The sequence below is a fragment of the Agelaius phoeniceus genome, chromosome 1 (genome assembly GCF_051311805.1).
Source record: "Agelaius phoeniceus isolate bAgePho1 chromosome 1, bAgePho1.hap1, whole genome shotgun sequence".
Taxonomy (NCBI): Eukaryota; Metazoa; Chordata; class Aves; order Passeriformes; family Icteridae; genus Agelaius; species Agelaius phoeniceus.
Genome location: NC_135265.1, coordinates 116022169 through 116039274, shown reverse-complemented (window position 1 = coordinate 116039274; position 17106 = coordinate 116022169). Strand labels below are relative to the sequence as shown.

General features: G+C 37.9%; 1 protein-coding gene across 3 annotated transcripts in view; it reads right to left on the bottom strand.

Moving 5' to 3' along the window:
* FAM110B (family with sequence similarity 110 member B) overlaps positions 1-17106 on the bottom strand; it is a 114363-nt gene that overhangs the window by 84022 nt on the left and 13235 nt on the right. For 2 of the 3 annotated variants that reach the window (XM_054638867.2, XM_077185805.1), the window contains exon 2: positions 27-138. The exons of the other annotated variant lie outside the window; for it this stretch is intronic. The gene's annotated coding sequence lies outside the window, so the exon portion shown is untranslated. The remainder of the gene's footprint in view (positions 1-26; positions 139-17106) is intronic. 3 annotated transcript variants of the gene reach the window in all.

Genomic DNA, 17106 nt, shown 5'->3' with positions numbered 1-17106 from the left:
TTTGTTTGAAAAATGAATCACTTTACCTTGGTGTAAGACTTCTGAACTCCTGCTAAGGCTATCTGGCCTGTTAGGAGGTCTCCAGATCAAGGCAGATCTCTTCACCCTGGAACTCCCAGAGGCTCCCTGCAGCAATGCCTGGAGACACAGCAACAGGGAAGGCATTTAGCTTCATCATCAAAGTCACAGTTTTAGAATGGATAAGAGAACAGTGTCCTTAAAAGCTGCACCTTGGTTTAAACAATGTAAATTTCCAAAATTAGAACCCTACATCATCTTTTGGAGACTTAGAGGCTGCAAAGATGTGTTTAGCAATACTGGACAAGCATTCAGTCAGCTATAGATGGTCTCTAGCCTTTATATTGCCAGACCCAACAGCATAATCTCCAAGCTCTGAAATTTAACAGGTGATCTACAGGTATTAATTCTGAATTTCTCTCATGTCATTATTTTCCCCACATTGAAACTGCTAAGAGACATGCAAGGGAAATGCTTCAGGGCAAAGAGCACAAGTGTGACACATCATCTTAAGGGACTCATATAGTCCTGTGCCCCTGCAGGCAAGAAACACCATCTAGCTTCCCTGCAGATGACCTCCACCCAGCTGACAAAGCAGTCCTTGTCAAAAGTCCACTCCAAAACACTGTCTTAGGCTTAGAAAAAATAAAAATAAAAATCCTTAAATTCCACCATCAGAAGGGAAGAATAACCACATTGCCTTACTGAAATGAATGCATTTCACCACTGCTTTTTACAGGCAAAACAACCATACAGAATTTGGTAGTTTACAAGCTGTGACCCTAAATCCCTGTTTATATTCTTTTTCTCAAAATGCCACCTGAGGTAAGACCAGCTCTAATCACACAGAAAATGTACTTGGGTACATGAGATTTCTGTGGTTTGGTTTTATTTGACAGTATGTGGTCCAGCACCCTTACTGGCACAAGCAGATGGCACAGCAGCTTCCTTTAAGCTAACAATTCTGAGTGGTTTCAAATTACTTTAATTTTCTAATCAGCCATTCACTCTAGAAACAGGACTGCAGTCAAGTAACAGACCATGAGATGAAACATGGGGCTCCTTTAGCAAAAACCTCAAAAATACATGCAGAAACAGCTTAAGCACAAGTTCAAGAAAAACATTTTTGGTCTCATACTGTTAACAAACCAAACAGGCAGCAATATTAGTCAGATATCAATTACTTTTTCTTCACTCACAGTCCTGCTTTTTTTGGGGGGGTCTAGACATCAAATCTGACTGAGTTTGGGTCTTGACAATAGTAGACTGAAGATAAGAGTTTGTTTGTGTTGGGTGGGTGGATGAAGTCTCATCTTGGGAGACTGCCTTTGAAACAGTTGTGCAACAGAAACAAGTAACAATGGGGGGATTTCAGACAGATTGGTATCTGCATGTAAATACTTAGAATTAGAAAAAATAACAAGAGGAAGATGAAGGCATAAGCATATTCAGAGTGACACAGCATTACAGCTACACAACTATTATGAGCCTGCTGTAGTAGTGTTATTATGGTATTTGGTAAAAGATAAAAAAAACTTAAAGCATGGCAAGAAAAAAAAAATGTTTTTCAACCTTGCCTTGTTTAGTACAACAAAGCACAACAACAGATAATCAGCCAGAGACACACTCTTGTACTACTACAAATTATTCTGATATACAAATTACTGTATTTAAGCAGCAATTCTGAATGATGGTCATTTCAGTCTAAAAACCAAAGCAACTGTGTAGCAAAAGGATCCCTGTAAGTTCATACTTGACAAGTCAAAGGGAAAAAAGTGAACATGGTCATTAGCTGCAGCAAGTAAATCTGTTCCAGCCATGTTGCTTGGCCAATAGCCTGAGCAAGTTCAAGTACAAACACTTTTATTTCCAAGTTGAGTGACAAATTTAAACAGCTATTAACTGGTCAGGATAGAAGACATCTCCAAAATCCCCAGAAGACTGCCAGACATACTGCTTAAAATCAAACACTTGTGACAGAATACTATAGGGAAAAAAAGGTTGTGACTTTTTGTGCAGGTAAATATTCAGCTTCACAAATTCCTTCCCTTCTGCCTGCTGAAATTAGAGTTCCTTCTGCTTTGCTTCTCCACTAAATTGCTGGTTTAAAAATCTGAAAAAAATATGGTCCCAAGTTTATATCTGGTGTTAGTAATGTTACCAGTCTTATAAGGGAAATAAATATCACTGAATTGAATATATTCATGTTTAAAAATGAAAGTATGGTATTGAATGTGTATATGCATCTGCACAAATATATTTATATTAAACAGCTGAACAGTTATGTGTCAGCTTTTCTAAAGTGCTCAGAACTGCACTTTAAAAATATTTTTATGAACCTGTTTTGTATTTATAGACTACATCCTGAGTTTCAGCCTTTTCCAACAAACTGGAGCCTTTTATGACACATGTAGTTTCCTGCTTTGCTGTCCAGTATCAACAAGTCTTTAGGCTTTTTTTTCTGAAAGGACTTTTCATCCTCAATTACTATGTTCTTCCTCTCTTGCTAAGTATAAAATCAAAGTTTTAATACTTACAAAAAATATACATCTTGTGGAAGAGAAGCCAAATGTAATTTAGAAGGATTCATGAATGAATGAATGAATGGCACTCTTATTCTAATAATCCCAAAGGCATCAATCTAAACCTTCAAACCTGACTCAAGTCTACCATGAGGTTTCCATAATCCAAACTAAAGTCTTTAAAAATGTAGGATTTCCTCAGAAAGAAATAAGCTGATGTGGAAGCTCAGCAGCATATGATTAAGCATTTGATAACTTGGTGCTTTGATAAGGAGCTACCTTAACCTCTGTCACGGGGGAGAAGTCAGGGAACTGAAACTAGGCAGCTGGAGGAATCCAGCTACTCAAATAAGTAAGATATACTTTCTGTGTCAGAAAAAATATATATGAATGCTCTCTGCAGACAAACCTCTCTGAGAGAATAAAGTTATTTAACAAAGCAGAAGAGGTGGAGAAGACCTCAGTTTTGTACGCAATTAGAAACAAGGGAATATCTAGCAATGTGTATTGTTGAAAACTATTCAACCTTTTTAATGCAGACCCTACATTTCCACAGGCAGCAGGTACAGACTCACTACTCTAACATTTCTCCATAATTTTCAAGTAAAAATCTCACATCAAGCATAAATTAAAAGGTATAGTCAATTTAGAGAACACAATTTTCAGAAACATTAGTGGAGTTTTGTTAGAAAGGGTCCATATCCTCTAACTCTGGCAGCTTCTACTTGTGCAGACAGCCTTATTTTCATTTACATCAACAATAAAACTAAGTTTCAATCTGTTCCCATATTCAGCATTAAGCCCCTGAAAAGATGGAGGAATCAAATTAAAGATACACAGAAAAATCTCAGGTCAGGCACTTCCCACAATTAGTACATTCATACTTCACACACCACTACTTTAATTATTACTCTATATTACTTTTGTTGGCTAGTAAAAAGTATCTTCAGTACTGAAGGTTTTACTTCTGAGGTGGAAAAACATTCATGTTTTCTGACTTGGTGCCCAGCTGCTAGAAGTATTCATCCCAATTCACAACAAGACTAGTAATTTCATTGCAAAGTAAGACACCTATAAGATACTAAGAGAAGCCTTACTCCCTGCAAAGTTTGATGAAAATAGTGCTAATTTTCCCAAGCAGGGGTTACATCCACTGGACAACTGGAAGGTAGCAACATCTTTAAAACTTTCAAGGTTTTGCTACCACCATTCTTGCAGCCGTGACTATCTCACTAGGAGACTGGTTCAGCACAGCTATCTAGCCACTGTCAGGGAAAGTCACAGTACATTTGCAGAAGGATAAAAGTGCACTAATCTCCTAAATGTTAATTATACTGAAACAAATCTTCAATTAGAAACAGATCCCCAAGTCCAACACACTAACAGTTTTGTTTTTGAGAAATATATCCACAAGAAGATACAAAAAGCAGGTCTTAGTCTTCTGCCCACATTCTCAGCTACTCTCTTTTCTACTCTCCAACACCAAGGGTTTAATTTACAGTTTGTATCAGTTATTAAAATATAATAGGAACCAAAAAAAAGAACACAGAAAAACAGATTTTCTGGCCAGCCCATTACCTGGTTTTACAGGAGAGGATTTGTTTTTCCAAAGTTAAAAAATAAATGGAAATATGTATAGACATCATGACAGAGTAATTAGAGTGCTTAAGCATCAGTGGGCAGCCTACTAAAACAGGGCTCCAAAGATGAAGAAAAAGAGATGGTGTGTTTTTTGAGGAGGGAATTGTTGTAGAGGAGAATGAAGGGCAGGGAAATTACAGTACTTAAACAAAGCAGCAGCACGGATGGACCTGATGGGTTTCCATGCTGTCACTTTCTTTGTGCACCTAAGGAACAACTGTCAGATGCCAAACAAACTGACAACAAAAAAGCAATCAGAATTAGGTCTGCTAAGACAGGTGGCTATCAAGAGGATAAACACAATTCTTATAGAAAACCATTCCTTCAAGAAACTCCACAGAAAAGCAGCAGATGATAAGTACAGGTGGGAACCTGAAAGCACAGTTCAAGGGGTACCAACTAAAAACTGCAACTGGGAATTTATGAACTTTGTTTATGGGAATTTATGAACTGTGTTTATATGCTAATGTACCAACCACTTCCTACCCACCCTCCTCAGTCTTTGTGAATATACAACTCTTGCCAAAGGACTTGAAAGAAGAAAGCCTGTAAACTTGTGAATGTTCCTGGGTTTGGTGACAACAGCCAACTAAGAGTTCAAAGAAAGGCTGCAAAAAGAGGAAAATGAGGCACATGATGACAAAGGAGGAGAGGAAAGGAAAATGAGGCACACAATGAAAAGCAAGCATAATGATTCAAGAGTGGGGTGATGTGAGAAGCAGAAAAGGCCTTGACACTGTTCAAGCTCTGCTTAGGAATAAGAAAAACATCTCTGTATTATCAATACTGATTTCAGCACAAGTCCAAAACATGTCTCCAGACCAGCTACTATGAAGAAAATTTACTCTGTCCCAGCCAAAACCAGCACAAAGTGACACCAGAAGATAGGCTTAAGAAGGGGCCTGGAACCATGATTAATTTTAAGTAAATAAGACCAGGAAATTTATTCAAAACAATTGGGTTTCTTAAGTTTTCACTGTGAAAGGGAATAGGAAAATGCCACAGTGCCTTATTACTGCAAACATTACAGAGAACCATAAAATAGGGAATAGAAACTGAAATTAAGACAAAATAAGAGACCTTTTGTAAGAGTTTTTGGTGAATTCTCTATCAGTTGAAAAAAAGCCATTGAAGCTCCTAAAAAGGATATCATTAAAGTAGTAAATTTTGAAATTTTCAAAAAATAATGTACTCTCTGAGACCTCACTGATGATCCAGGGAAGATGTCGGTATACTCTGTCTCAAAGTTATTTCCTAAATATAATGGTTTCTGAATGACAGCCTGGGTATAACCCCAAAATAAGCCAAATTCTGAACTGTGCTGCTTTTCAGTTTGCCATTTAGCTTTATTCATTTTTCATAGTCCCCATGAAATCATAACCACTTTGTCGTTCATAAGATGCAAGCTAAGTAATTGGTTTGACTTTGGAACAAACATTAGAAGCAACCATATGCTATCACCATCTTTGCCTGCTATTTGGAAAAGTCTGAAGACAAGACATTGATGCAAATGTACATGACAGCAATTAATTATTTGCAGCTCAAAGGGGAAACACGTATGTTACACTGCCTGCCTGCATTCTAACAAAAAACAAACTTTCTGAAAATCAGTAGCACTTAATGGGCAGAATTGGAAATCTACTAAGCATAAGAAAAGCATGGAAATATAAGCAAAACTATGCATGAGACAGACTTTAGATCTAACATGGGTGACACCTCTCTCCGGCTTTTAGTAGTGATGCCATTATCATTTTAAGAATGATAGTCTGGAATACACAGACACTTTCAAAAGTCTTTGCAACATCAAAGTTACACAAATGTTCCTTAATGACTTCAGATTTGGACTCATTATTGTTTTTGTTGCAAATCCAGCCACAGGAGAAGAAGTAAGATTTTTATACAAACTATAAAACAAATTTGCTGTAGCCTCTAATCTTTCCATCATCTTGGCAGATCTGCATAAGATAAGCTGTGCAAGAGATATGAGAATCCTAACCCTTCCTGGTAGTGAACCCCCATATGAGATGTGTTACTTCTCCCTTGGGACAGTGACCAACATTCAAAGCAATAAAAGTGACACCCAATTCCATCAAATAATCAGATCAAGGCAGCTTTGAGGTTTTCAACTCACAGTTAGATGCTGAAGCAAAACCTGCCCAAGCAATTTTGCCAGGGAATAGTGCCAGGGAACTGCAAGAGTGGTTCTCCAAAGTACCTGAATGACTAGAGGCAGTACAACACTTCACCAGGCCTACGGGAAATCAGGAAGTAACAAAGTGCCAAATGGCTCCAGAACACCAAGCCATGTACATATTTTGGAAGAATTTTAGGTCACCTTTGTTTGCTCACTGGCCAACACAACAAGAGCTGAATGTATTATATAAGCTTCAGAACTAGAACAAGCACAATTATTAATAATGAGATAGCTGCAAATGCAGAGGAAACCCCACCAGCCCACCCCCTAACCACCCAAAAGAAATTCCCACCAAAAAAACCTCAAACAAAACACTTCAAAGTGTTAGGCCAAAAAAAGTTAGACACTTCATAAAAAGTAAGAGACAACTAGCAGGAGGAATCAGCTGAGGTAAACAGTCATTGATTTATCAATTTGTTACACACGACAGAAACACAGATGGACATTACAGCCTGTAAAGATGAATTTTCCTCTGGCATGAAAGACTCTCCTGCCCACATTTCTACGTTCAAGTTTCCAAGCAAAGACTTTTCATCAGCAAGTTATTAAAACCCCAAAGCAGCAAGAATTCGCTTTAATCTCTATTCTGTCTCTGCTTGAGGACATCCACTTGCTTACCCTGCTTCCTACTCAGACTGTCAGTTCTCTCTTCTCAACTCAGTACAACCAGGAAGAATAACTTGGTTCCTGATTATTCAACTGTAATTGTTTCTCTTTGGATGTTTTACAGCTGGAGGAGCAAAAGATACAAACAGGTGACCTCAGTTTTGACTTTAAATCAATCAACAAATGAAATGTTAGTAATAAGAGACATGAAACAGACACATTACCCATGATAGGAAATACTAAATCTACAGCTGGGCTTCAAAACAAAACCCTACAGTCCACTTTGCTGGGAATGAGAAGATATACAAAGCTTTGACTTGGGGTCAGGCCACAGGGTCAAAAACACAAAGAGGATATAAATCAGACATTATTTCTAAAACTTACTTGCCAAAGGACAAGACAGCGAGTACGGAAGTATTTATGGAAACATATCAACATTGAAAAAAAGGCAAGTACAAGGGCATGCAGATGTCAGCCAGTCACAGATGTGCTGCCTGCTCTAGCAGTCAGACCTAATCCCTGTCCCCAGCCAAGCTGGATGGAGGACTTGGCTCTCACATCCAGGTTTTAAAGCAGCACAGTATACAACCAGGGAGTACCCCAGGACCCACACTACTGACCAAGCTGGGGATTCAGCAAGGCTCAAATCAAGACACCTCAGAGAACACACATTAAAAACTTTTCTTAGAAATTACATTCAACCATTACCTTTGTTTATTAAATGTAGCCAATACTGGACTATAACAAAGTACAAGGAGTTTGCTGCTTCCCTTTGTGACCTGTTCCACTACACTATCATCATTGATAGAACAGTAAAACAGTATCACACGCAGAGAAAAAGTGCTGGCTATAAGATATCGATGATTTAACTTTAATGAGGCTGTGGAAAGAGTCCTTGCATCATTCCTGGCATACCATGGAAAAGGGATGTCCTACCAAAAGCCTTCCCCCCTGGACAGCAAGGAGTGAAGCCCATCTTCAGGCCATGGACTCAGCATGTAGGATTATTCAGCAGATGGATACTAAAGCAGGAATTAAGTGTAATGTGCCAGCTCTGCAAAAGCCTACCTTCATCAGAGGTATTTAATCATAACATTTCTGTCCTGCACACCACAATTTTGAGAATCAGAGAAGCAAACAGCAATGTAGTTACTGATGCAACTCCAGCTTAGAGACAGGCCCTTTGAGGCAATTCTGTACAGAAGGAAAAAAAATACATAAGATGTCACAATTGATTACTTTTCTTTGTTTAAAGCTAGTTATAAAAAAATTGGTTCTTGTTTATGCAAATTATTACTAACCAGAATTTCAGTGCAATGGCAAAGCCTTTCCCTACCCCAAAGAAAGCAAATCCAGGACCTGTTCATCTCCAAGTAGCAGGAAGCTGGCAAACAAGCAAGGGGCAAGCAGCCAAACCAACCACTACTGCTAAGAGCAGCATAAATCAACAGTTTGAATCAGAAGGCTTTATGCTTCTTTTCTGAGGACTCAGCCACTTATTGCTTCTTTTAGAAACATTTATCAATCTTGTATCAGGTCACTGTGGAAAAGAATGAAAGGGGCAACAGTTGCAGAGTACCTCCATGGGTTTTAGCTTGATTTGTGCCACTCGACTGTCGAATGCCAAAACAGGAGTAAAACTTAAGAGATTACACTCTCATACTGTTCTGAATTAAACAAAACTCAGCTTAGCATTAGATAACAGAGAACTTTGACACTTTTCTTATACTTTAAAAAGATCAAGCAGTCACATCATGTCACCAGATGCAGGACAAAAAGCCATGGACAGCCACAGGCATAGTCTTCCTTTGACAACTCTGACCCTCATTCAACAGCACTGAGTCCAGGGAAGAAGGAAAGAGCAGAGAGTATTTAAAAAAAAAAGCCCCAGCTTTACAAAATGGAAACAGAATTCACAAAGCAGATAGCTACTCCAAAGCACCAGTCATAAAAGGAAAGGTGCATGGGAGCTTGCAGCTGGTGAGTCCATGTCATCAGTCCATACAGCAAGGATGCTGCTCTACCCTGAAGCCAAAGGGCAACTGAGAGATTGTCCCATCCTGTCACTCATCCTGAAACTACCCAGCAATTCTTTTGAAATAATGAGATGGACTGCTAACACTTACACTGGTTAACCTTTGGAATCTCAAAAGAATGCACAGCTAAGAAAACTATGCTGGTCATTAGAGTAATAAAAAATCTCAAAAAAAAAAAAAAGCAACATCTTTCTACATCAAAACAGGTATTCTTCACTGGAGGCACCCACATATCCCTAAAGATGCACACTTTGATGATTCCAACAGGCTAATAAAGTGTTGATGTAGCATTCTTCCTTGTGAAAGTTGACAATATGATGTTCCTGCAGAAAATTCTGTGCAAGTTATTTAGGAAGACAGGCATCCAAACAAGTACTAAATCCCAAACATCCAATTTGAACATTCTGAAGGTCAGTATGAGGCATCTAAGGAGATGCTTGTGCAGCACACAAAATTAATCAGTCATCTAAAGCACTATAGACAGAAGAAACAAACTTTGAAAATAAGTCCAACATCTAAAGAGGTATCTATCTTAATTTTTATTGCAGTACTATAATTTCTACTCCTACATTCACATAGTGTAAACATTGCATTTAAAAGACCAGTTATTACCAGAGAATCAGAGGAGTTTGCAGTGGAAGAGACCTTCAAAGGCCATCCAGTGCCACCTCTCTGCAATGAGCAAAGACATTTTCAGCTAGATCAGATTGCTCAGACATTCAACCTGACTCTGAATGCTTCCAGAGATGTGGCACCTACCACTGCTCTATGATCATAAAAAAGAGATAAATTTTCAGAAGCACGCTTTCTCAGACCCTGCTGAGAAAATGTTTCATATGATGCAATTCAAGAAGAATGTTTCAATCTGCTTGAATTATTTCCAGAGAATTATTTTATTGTATTTTCTGTATTTATTTAATACCAGAGAATTATTTTATTGTATTTTCAAGAAAAACCAGTACTAAAAGTCACCATTTGATCACTAACTAAAAAAAGTTAAAGTAAAATATGTGGGATGTGGACAGAATTTGACAGGTATTCCTAAAATACATTTGACGTTATTCTTTCATGTGTTTTATGTTTTTAATGATCGTGATAATCTTTGCTCATCTTACATGCAAATAACCTAACTGTGCAAGTTAGCTTTTTAATCCAGCAAAATTCAAGTGAATTTCAACACTTTAAGAGTTGTTGGGAACAAACTTTCTTTGTATTGACAATACTTGAGCATTTACAGTGCATAGCAATTTAATTAGGATGTTATAATTTGGTTCTGTGTGGGTGTCAACTGACTTGCTTCAAAGTCTGCCTCACATCTACAGAAGTTATTCACAAAGAAGATGCAATTATATTAATCACATGGGCTGACTACAATGTCTGAGGATTCAGTACATCTCCCTTCAGGAAGTTAGGACCTGCAACTCCACATATTGAAAGACTTCCCTTGAAAATAGTAAATATATTTCTTGACTTGTTACACAAACCCAGTTTTGTGGGTCCTGTAGCAGCACATAAAGAGTTTCCTCCTATATCCACAAGGTCTTGGGCAGGAACAGGAGAAAGGGAAAGTCAACACAGGAATCCTTAACATGAACATTTCAACTAAAAACTACCTTTTCTCCCTCAAGTCTGCCCTCTTTCATACAGTGCCAGACATCAAAACACAAACTAAAGTTCTAAATCCTAATATTTGAAGGAGCTAAACAAGAAACAACTTCAAAATGCCAACACAAAGGGCATCTAAACTTACCTAATTTTTTTTTGTCCATAGCTTGCAAACAGAATGTTTATAAGAAGACTCTTATCTTGATTTACATAACTTGCAAATTAATGGAAAATTCATTACATTCTCCTGTGTATGTTATTCCATGATTAATTATCCTAATTTAACTACCTTTGCTTTCAGGTCTACGGTGACACAAAAGATTAAGACAAAATTAAAGGCTTCTGACAATTATTTTCCCCAAGTTTGTTTAAACCTCTAATACAACTGTTTAAACCTGTAAGAGCCAAGAATTTGTCTATTCCTCCAGTTCAACAGCACTCTTCCCAGTGTTTCCAGTTTAGATATGTAATAGCAGGCCAAGTCACTGGTGCTGTGCAGCTACACACACAGGGCAGCAGCTGCTGAGGAAGAGGAAACCTAGACAAGGCCAAGTGAGAGATTTCATGTTTTAGCATCGCCCAATGAACCATAACAAGAACTGGCAAGCTTCCGTATTCATTTGTTTATTTTGCTGATGGGAATGTATGTTTTCAGGAAAGCAAAAACATGTGGCCCATTTTGTCATATCAATACCACAAGACCTCTTTTGGGTAGAGTGTGGTCACACACAGCTCAGGAGGCTGGGGACACGGCCTGGAGCTGGACAGCAGGCAAGGGGAACTGCCAAGGACTCCCAGCCCCAAGCTTGGCCCCACACTGACAAACCCACAAAGCTTAGGCTTCCGTGAGGCTCTGCGGTGGTGCTCAACACGACACAGGGGAAGGAAGATATTGGGGTGCTGGAGCACATCCAGAGGAGGGCAGCAATGCTGGTGAAGGGTCTGGAGCACAAGTCTTATGAGGAGCTGCTGAGGGAGCTGGGGCTGTTTGGTCTGGAGAAAAGAATGCCCAGGGGGGACCTTACTGCTGCCTACAACTACTGAGAAGAGGTTGTAGCCAGGTCAGGGTCAGTCTCCTCTACCAAGTAGCAGGACAAGAGGAAATGGCCTCAAGCTGCGTGAAGGAAGGTTTAGATTGGATAATTGAAAAAAATTCTTCACCCAAAGAGCTGTCAAGCATTGGAACAGTCTGCCTAAAGAAGCGATGGAGTGACCATACCCCTGTGTAGATGTGGTGCTCAGGGACATACTTTAGTGGCGGACTCAGTTGACAGTGCTAGGTTAATGGTTGGACTCAATGACCTTGGAGGTTCTTTTCAAAATTAAATGACTCTGTGATTCTCAGATGAACATCTTTACAGCCTGATGGAAAGGAAAATGCTCCCATCCATGTTGGAGAGCAACAGTGCTTCCCCAATGAGGAGCTTTCTAGCCATGGAGGATAATTTTTGAGGAATAAAGCTTTAAGTTATTAATAAGAATGAAATCTCTTGACCTAGATTTTCTCCAGCTTAAAAAAAAAAGCATATACACACACAACACAGCCTTCCTCTACAAACACAAACATATTACACCCATCATACAGCAGAGCACTTCAGATATTTCACAGTGATAACAAAAAAAGGCTTTTTGTGCTCCTCCCTCACCCAGCTTTGTCTTAAGAACGTGAATACAGATGATGTTTGATTAAAACAGAAACCTGAACCCCAAGTTGCATGTATTTACTTTTCAAAAGCATTTTACAAGTTGATTTTCTTCTTGCCTGCTGTGATAATTGATGAAAACTACACAGGGATTAAAATGAGCACAGGTGCGTGTCTACATAGTTCAAAGAGATTTGATCTTGAATGAAAATAATAATAATAATAGAAAAAAGCTTGAGTATTTTTAGGAGCGGATTTGACATAGCCTAACCAAATAAGCCTAGATTAAAAGTAGGATTTTACAGCCCAGATTTCATGTTACTGAAATTTAAAAAGTGTATTTCATAACGTATCAGAAACTTTTGAGAGCAGCACCTGATTTACTTGCATTTACAGCCCTCCATATCACACAGAGCAGATCCAGAGAAAAAATAAAGGCACTACAAATGGTAAAGAGAACTAAAATACAATACAAGAGCATGTGTTTCAAAAGACATTTGGCACTAAATCAACCTTATTTTTAAATTTGTGAGAGGTAAAATGAAAGTCTACGAGCTGAGAATATCTTTCTGCCAATAGACAAATCAGCACAAAACCCATGCTTATTTTCTTTGCCAAATTTATCCTGCTACAACTGAATCACAACTTCCTTGCACCCATGAGGTCAGGAACCATTTGAAAAGAAATGCACAATACAGCTAATCTTTGTGTCAGCTCATCATACCTAACGCAAAAAACATTATTTTCCCCATTTTTCTGTCCCAGCTTCCTCCAGAAAAGCTAACTACCATGTTGCTAATCCCAAATTTGTTGCACTACTTTGTTAAACAGATTTAAAAGACAAATGCACACAAATCACACAGGATAAAGAATTTATTCTGTGGTCAAGGCTTACTGCTGAGCTTCTATTAAGAATTGGAAAAAAAAAAAACTAAACCAACAGCACTCAATTGTATAGAAAACGAATTTATTTGTCTCAAAGGAAGACTCTACACTTATACAGACATTTTAACACAACAGCTGCTTTCTTGCCTAAACTACCTAAAAGACTGTTCCTACAATAACATGTATTCAATCTTCTTTCTGAAGCAGAATCCAATATATTTTTAGGCCTCTGAAAAAATAACAGCAGGAGATTACAAATATATGGATCAGAGATGGAAGAATTCCCTATCCTCCCTTCCCTCCCCATGCAGGGGGGGCAAGCTCCTGACTGCATCATATGGGACACAAGAGTTAATCAGCACTTCCTCCCAACAGGCTTAATTTTCACTTAAGCACCTTTTTGAGAATGAGGAAACACTGGCAATCATTTCACAGAAACACATCAGTGAAATTGTCAACATCTGAAATTTTCCCCAGTGGCCCCCTGCAACTTTATTTACCTCCATACATTTTCCTGTACACCTTAGCCACGGATTTATACTTTTGTAGCCCCCAAATATAAACTAACTCCCTGTCAAACATCTTATTGACTTAGTGGTTTTTAAACCCTTGAAATTTTGACTTTATATTTTCACACAACCCTCACAGGACCCACCAGGGTCCAGTTTTGCAATAGGCTGGTACAGAAACAAATTAAGACATGAAAACCTGAAAAAGAAAAAAAAATTACCCACCACAAACACATGCTTCTAGTATGTTTTCTTTAATCAAAAACCCATCCTATGCCATTACTACACAATTCAAAAATATTTATTTTAAATCAGTTAGAACACCAAGAAACTTATTTTCCTGTTGCTTACACCATCTTGCATGCTTGCTATTGATTTAAGTTATAAAGACAGATGATTTAAATAGCTCCCTATATGCAAAACTTTCAAGGATAAACAAAAGACTGCATAACGAGAAAACAGTCTTTTACCAACTTGTCAATTAAACATATTGCTGAACAAATTTCGTTGCAAGATCTTGTCCTGGCCAATATTAAATCTTAGATGCAGTTCAATTTCTGCACACCACATTTAAAACTGCAAAGATCATAAAAGTACAAAAAGCAAGGCCACTAAAAAAGTGAACAATTATTTTTCACATTTCACAAAATTCTGCAGGTCAGGTCAAGCCCTAAAGAAGACAAACACTGGTTTGCTTTTTTTTTTTAAATTATAGCATATAATTCTGTACATAAGAAACCATATATATTTACTATAGAGTTTGAAAGTAACAAAGAGGGGACTAAGGCATGCATTGAAAAACACTTAAGACTTCAAATCCAAAATAATTTAGGCACTTTAAAGTAACCTAAATATAAAATTGCTGTCATTTAGTTTTAATTAACACATAACCAATTTGTTTTCTGCATGAATTTGCATAGCACATGGCTAATTACTACCTTGTGAAGAGTCTGAGTGGGGGGAAGGCATAAATCTTTACACAGTTCATCAACAATAAAAACCAAAATACCACAGTGAGAGTCTTTTTTTTTTTTTTGTGACAGCAAGTATAAATAAAAACATGCTTTTTAAGACACAGGCAACTAAACAGGAATAAGGCTGTAAAGTGAATCAGTGCAGGAAACCCAGGATTAAGGCTGAAACTTTATTCTAATCCTTGTGTTCACAGAAGGAGCAGTCACCAGGCAGCATGTGGTCCAGGCATGCACCTGCAATACACAGGCAGGATTTAAAAGTACTTACAAAGAGATCAAGTTTTCTCTGAGAAAAGTTTCTCTTCAAATTAGGAAGTGGTGTTTTTTGGTGCCTTCTCCAAAGGCAAACAATAACCACACACGTCAGCTTGTCAGTGATTTTGCCAGAATGATAGCCTGGATGTGACACATGCACAACTCATCATTCCTGGGGATTGACTTGACAGTAAGAAAAAGCTCAAGAAAAGACAAAAAAAAACCCAAAACCAAAAACCCCCTGGCTGTGAACATATTAAACAGTTTAAATTGACAGCCATACCACACTACTACTCTGTGAACTTTGCATCACCTTTATGTAAATTCCTGAATTAACTGATGAAGTCTACACACTTGGTAAAGGCCTCAACAAACTGAGGAGCAGAGGAAGAATCCTTCAAACACAATGGAATTCCCCTTACAATTAAATAAAATTATCATTTATCTGGTGCTGCAAAACAATTAGTAAAAGAACAAGGCTAATCTTTAAATATCATCTGCTTTTGCCTCACACAACCTTTTCTGATACTTTTGTACTGCTACATTAGGTGCTGCAGGAGGAACCTTCCAGCTGGGCTTGGCACCTCAGGAATTCCGGCTGTCTCTATCTGGGAGCCCTTCTGGTGCACCTGGCAGCTAAATGAACATTCTCCAGCCCACAGATCCATTTTGTATCACAGAAAGGTTGGGTCACTACTAAAAAAGTGCATGGGGGAGGGGTTTATAAATCCTGTGATTCTAAATTTGGCATAGAGTACAATAAAAAGAGAACCAGAGACAAATATACTTTCCAGTGTGGCAGCTTTGGGAAGCATCTGTTTGCCTCTGAGATTGAAGCTACTCCTTTCAGTCCTAAGTCATTTTGTTACAAAAGTTTAAATATTAACAAAGCAAGAGATATTTTGCTTACATTTGGTGCTGTTTCTCTTGAAGTGGAGTAAAACTGAATTTGGTGAACAATACCCATAAACTGGGTTCAACTCCTACTCTATTATTAGCCAAATATTGACAATAATAAAACCACAATTCAACACTGTGAAGTGGAAATGCCTGGAGGCTACTTTCTGACCTTTCCCTCAAGCATACATGACAAGCTGATTGCAATCAGGAGTGGTTTCATACCATTTCATACTCTACCACCAGGCTCTTCTATTGCCTGAAGAGTCAGCTGCAGTCCAGCAACAAACAGGTATGACACAGCAAGGGACAACTCACTTATTCCCATACACCATATGGATGCTTGTTCATTTGAAATCAAGCTACAGGATCACATCACTAAGCAAACAAAGAATTCTATGGCATTCATTATTATTCTAAAGCTCTCAGACATCAGCTGCCATATCTGACTATGAAGAAACTGTCAGAGGCAAGTTAACAAGCTCCTAAAAATGGAAGTCACTGAGCCGATACCAAAAGATACTTGGAGAAATAAAATAACATTTCAGTTTCAAACTGTAAACAGTTATGGTGACATAATTAAGATATGCAAATAAGGATAAACAAAAAGGAAAGGAAAAATATCTTTAAAAGCTCTGACTATATCTGCAACCATTCTCCTACTTACAAAGCCACAGCCTTGACTGACAATCAAGTACTAATACTAATAGTTATTTAAAAGTTCATGGTAATTATATAACTTATCCTTTTAGACAGTTTACTGTATTAAATACTAAACACCTTTATCCTGCATAAAATCAAGCCAAGATACTACAGTGCCCCTACACTGCAATTCTCATTTTTTCCTTTGAAAAGCAAACTCATTATGTTCTATAAAGAGAATAAAGTCTCTAAAAGAAGACTAAATTCTTTCTTTCTTTCTCAAAGGCAGGCTCTGAAGAGATTGCATAAAAAGAGATTTTATTCTTGGCTCAAATATGAACATTTGGGAATCACTACTTTTGAGAAAGGACTCACCCACTTAAAGGCAGAAGAATTTATTTTGAAAAGTGGTGTGAAATTTCAGGGAAAAAAAAAAAACAACACATGTATTTTGCACTTCCCAGCTTTTGGTACTTTTCCAGTTAAGACAAAAATCTCAAAACAACCTCTTCCCCATATAACTGTTTTCTCATAGATGCTGCCAAGCTATCTTATACCACCAGCAAGAATATCTATAAGAAAGTAACTATTTCCAGACAATCCAACTAAGAGGACTGATAGGAAGATAAAAGTAAGAGCATTTCAGATATTTTAGGAGAGAACCTGGGAGAAGGACCTG